Source organism: Momordica charantia, unplaced genomic scaffold (assembly GCF_013281855.1).
Source record: "Momordica charantia cultivar OHB3-1 unplaced genomic scaffold, Mcharantia_2.0 BLBB01000138.1, whole genome shotgun sequence".
NCBI classification, from domain to species: domain Eukaryota; kingdom Viridiplantae; phylum Streptophyta; class Magnoliopsida; order Cucurbitales; family Cucurbitaceae; genus Momordica; species Momordica charantia.
The window spans coordinates 59,860-65,000 of record NW_028275294.1 but is presented as its reverse complement, the minus strand read 5'-3'; the positions used below and the strand labels follow the sequence as shown (position 1 = coordinate 65,000).

The 5,141-nt window shown below is 26.6% G+C and overlaps 2 non-coding genes across 2 annotated transcripts; one reads left to right on the top strand and one right to left on the bottom strand.

Moving 5' to 3' along the window:
- Positions 1-626: 626 nt before the first annotated feature.
- Positions 627-698, bottom strand: TRNAR-UCU (transfer RNA arginine (anticodon UCU)). Its single transcript has one exon. It is a non-coding gene; the product is annotated as a tRNA-Arg (tRNA).
- Positions 699-2,510: 1,812 nt separating this feature from the next.
- TRNAS-GCU (transfer RNA serine (anticodon GCU)) lies at positions 2,511-2,598 on the top strand. The gene has a single exon. It is a non-coding gene; the product is annotated as a tRNA-Ser (tRNA).
- The last annotated feature ends 2,543 nt before the right edge of the window (positions 2,599-5,141 follow it).

The following is a 5,141-nucleotide window of genomic DNA, read 5'->3' as shown; positions in this document are numbered from 1 at the left end:
AAAGTATAAAAAAATTTTGGATTTTTTTGTATTTATTATAATTTTTAATTTATAATTAAAATAAATTTTAGAACTTTTAAATGTTATAATTTAAACATGAAATAATTTAATTCTTTTCATTTATTAGGTATAATATATTTTTTTTAGATCAAATACTAAACATAAATATATAGAAATATATTTAAGAAAGTAAATAATATTTATAAAAAATTGAAATATATATCAATATTCAAATAAAATGTAAATGCAATAATGCAATTAATAAATTAATAAATTAATTAATAAAATAGTTAAAATTCGATTATATTTCTAATAATATATTTAGAATATAATATCATAAATATATGAATATTTAGAATTTGAATATCTTTTCAACTAATATCTTATCTTCAAATAAAACAGAAAAAAAAAAAAAAAAATAATAATCTAATTATTATTTATATAAATAATAATCTAAAAAAATAGTTACAATTACAGTTAATATTAAAACTAATTTAAAACTAATTAACTATTAATAAATAATTGTTATTATATTATAACTATAAGCGTCTCTTATTCAAATCATTCAAAATACCTTTCTTGACATGATATAGAAATTCAAAACTAAAAAATATATGGAAAAAAATTGCGTCCAATAGGATTTGAACCTATACCAAAGGTTTAGAAGACCTCTGTCCTATCCATTAGACAATGGACGCTTTTCATTCCAATTTTTTTTTTCGTATTTTCACCTCTCTTATTCGTAAAAAAAATGTGTGAGAATTCCGGAAATTGCGTATTCAATTCAATGATGTATTACATTAACTAATACATTAGTTAAAATTAAGTAAATTCCAAATTTATATTTGAGTAATTCTATATTAATATTAATTCCATTAATATTTTAAATTTGGAAAAATTTAAAAATATTAATAAATAATTTATTATATTTTTAATATATAAGAATAAGATAAGCGGATAGCGGGAATCGAACCCGCATCGTTAGCTTGGAAGGCTAGGGGTTATAGTCGACGTTGATTCATCATTTTTAACGTCTCTAATTCAAAACCGAACGTGAAACTTTAGTTTCATTCGGCTCCTTTATGGAAGATGGATAAATTCCTAGATGTAAGATGTAAACAAAAAATAAAATGCCACCCATAACATCTATGTCAGCCTTTCTGTCTGAATGCATTCAAAAGCACCCGCTTTATAGATGATCCCTATACAAGAGGAGATTATAACAATCTTTCCAGTTATTTATTTCGTTCCCTATTTCTATTTGAAATAATCCTTAGGAAAAGTATTTTGTTTCCGCCGAGCTAAAAAACGATGTGTACGTCTCTAGTAAACCAAAGACATTGTTTAATAGCTATTTTGTTTTGCTTCAATCACAAATAAAAAATTGAAGATTTAGTTACGATTAGAAAAAATTCCACCTTTATCCATGGATCCCTTATTCCTTCAATTGGAAGCATTGATCCAATTCAATAAAATTATGTTTCGTAATTTCATGATCCAATTTTTTCAATTTCGAACTGATTTTTGGATACAAATCACGAGAATTTTTATTTTTCCTCGAATCTTTCATCGATAGGTAAAGGATTAAATCCTTTTAAGAAATAAAGTTTTTGATCGGAATATTAATAAAACCGAAGGATCCCTTAACTATTAAGGGATTCATAGAACGAATCGCACTTTTACCACTAAACTATATCCGCTACAATGCAATTATTGTATATAAATGGACCTTTTGTCGAAGACGAAAATAGGCCGTAGTAATAAGTAATAAAAAGATCGGATCAGAAAATAATCATGAAAATTCGAGCGTTGACATATTTTAGTCAGGGCGACTAATGAGATTAGGAAAAGAGCACTCATTTTAATTAACTAAATAACAAGTTTTTTTATTCCAGTAAAGTAATAAAGAATAATAATAAGCAATGGCACCTTGATTCTATATCATCTTTTTCTGTATCATAGGAATTGAAATAATAATCTTTCGTATGATTCTTATTCTTGTTCTTGTTGTTTAGATTTTTTTTGTTTCAAAAACATTTTGTGTTTTCAAATCAAATAAATAATTTCATCTACGATTCATTGGAACAAAAAAAGCCCGGCTAGGTACTGACCAGGCCAGGCCGTGGAAATAAAAAGAAAAGGACTTTTCGGATGAAATAAAAGAGGTACTTTATTTTTTTTTTTTTTTTATAAATATATATTTTTTGTAATCATATTGGTATTATTTATATATTAGGATTGGAGATATCTCTTCTTTTGAACCCTTACTTTATCCTTTATCTAATTTATCTAAATGGAATTTCTGATAAAAGTTTTTATCGATTTTATAGATATCCATCGATATATCTAGATAATTATATATATCGAGATAATTAATTATGTATATAATTATATATCTATATAGTAAGGCTAGATAAAGATAATAAAGAGATATAAAGAAGGGCTTTTTTCAAGCCTTCATTTTCTATTTTTATCCAATGTATCATAGTAATTATCCTTTTTCAATTTGGGGAGAGATGGCTGAGTGGACTAAAGCGTCGGATTGCTAATCCGTTGTACGAGTTTTTTGTACCGAGGGTTCGAATCCCTCTCTTTCCGTTTCTGTCAATTACTTGGTATTTTTTTATAGTTGAGGAAAGATATGGAATAGATAAAATTTTAAGAACATTTCAAAATAAAGCAAAGAAAAAAATTTTATTTTTTTTATTCTTCACGTCCCGGATTACGTCCCGGGTCATTAGATAGGAATCCGAAAATGAAGAGAGAAACAAAGAATATTACTACAGTATAAACAAATAGTTTGAGAGTAAGCATTACACAATCTCCAAGATCATTAAAAAAAAAAAAAAGAGAATAGATTCTCCATTTTAACCTATTTTGACACCAAGAAATGCAGTGAAGTTTTTTCTATAAATAGGAAAAAATTTTCAGAAATTAAGAGTTGAGTCGTTCATTACTAAAAATTGGATTTCATACCCACAATTATATATTGTGGGGGACTTTAACAGGGTCGTTCGATGGAAAAAAGTAAGAATAAGAAAATGAGAGTGATCCAGATTTATCACACCTATAGAAGAATTTAAATATTGGACTCAACTCAAAGGTTCAGACTGTATGTACGACTTATCTGATCTTATAACTAGTTATAATCTTTTTTTTTCTAGTAAATCATGAATTTGTCTCATACAGTATTAAAAATATCATCGAAAGCTTACGGCAGCTTGCCAAACAAAAGCTAATAGAAAAAAGAATAGAGGTATTACTGGCATAACATCTACTATTGGATTCAAAAAAGCGTAGGCCTCAGGCAATTTGGCGAAGAAAAAACTACTTGAATAAAGGAAAGAATTAAGACAGATACCGATGAAACTTAAGATATTAAGCATAACAATTTTTTTTTCTTTGTTCTTGAAGATAATTGTATTTCTTTTGATTTGATTGAGTTATTAATCCCTTATTATTGATATGATATAAGGGATAAGGGAAAAATTAATAACATAAAGTAGGTCAAAAAACCTTTCTTTGATTTGAACTCAGCCAATCAAAAATCCTTCAATTCTCAAATAAAAAGAGAATAGAAGAAATCCTACTTTCATACAATATCTTAATGGAATTATATGTAATGATCAATAAATTAAGTTTAATTTGATCTATAAACGTATCAAAATCCTAGCAACAATCTAATTATTTCTATAAATATTTGTACTGGAATTGACGACCAACCACTACCGATATTAGTGTTTATTAGTGTTGAATATAAATGGGGCGTGGCCAAGTGGTAAGGCAACGGGTTTTGGTCCCGCTATTCGGAGGTTCGAATCCTTCCGTCCCAGAGTATGCGTATTATATATATCATAGTATATTATAGGATATATAGAGAAATATTCTATATCATATCAGACTAAAGATTGCCCTTTTAAACAACCTTATGTTTAAGAGTCTAGTATTAGATATAGATATAATGTGATTGTTCTTTCTTATTTTCTTATAATGATGCATTTAAAATCGAAATGCAAAAGCCTCTCTTATTCTCTATCCCTTAAATGGTGTGTGAAACCCGATTATTTTTTTTTTTTTTCTGTGGATTTTTGAATTATAAACACGAAGGTCTTGTGTTTTTGGCACTAATGGAGTTCAATCAATGTTCTTAAGTCTCTTAAGACCGATTTAGGATACTCAAATTTAGAGTCAAATCAAAAAAATAGGTAGGAACAATCGCTTAATCTAGATCTGTTTGACTTTGGACTTATACAAGATAGTCTAGCACCCACGAAACTAGTCCAGTCCCCTGGAGAATCCTTTTTTGATTTATGATGGATCTACTCTATATAATTGGGGGGGGGTAGATAGGAGTTAATCCATAATGGAAGATATCAATTTTAATGTCTGTCCGAATCTGATTAATAAAGAATCAAGTTACATATGTAACATATTATGTATTTCTTTTCACCTCATTTTTTCGTATTTTGTGTTTGTCTGTAATGAATAATTGTAAATCCAAGTAACAATTCAGACAGAGGTTATTCATACATCTTTTCACTTTATTTTAGGGAAAGATTATTGAGTCTCTTAAGTTAAATAAACTAGGCAGAAAATGCTGATATGTATGTATTTTTATTATGTATTTTTATCGTTTTATTTATATTTTTGTGAAAAAGATTTTTGATACCTAAATTTTTAAAATTATTATTTGAAATATTTCATTATTTCAAATAAAATATCTATAATTATTTTCAAGGACAGTAGGTTAGTCTATCTGATAGATATGGTAATTCCCTAATCTTTCTATTTTTATTTTATCAAAAAGAATACCAACCCGAATTTTCCCTGACATCAGTCTTTTTTTATCCAATACTGCACGAAAAAACAAGAGATTTTTTTTTTTGATCTATCTATTTGTTTCAAATCATTGATGGGTTAATCCGAATATGCATTTATTTATGATAATAAAATATAATAAATTATGATAATAAAATATAATAAATCCTTTTTTATTACAAAAGTTTATTAAAATAATATTCAGGTAGGAAATTTTCAATCAATTAAATCTTTTTAATGATTTCTTATGAGTCCTTGGTACTCGAAGAAGTGTGAAACTCGTGAATCCATTCTATGAAGAAATTTAAAAATGGAGATTCTTA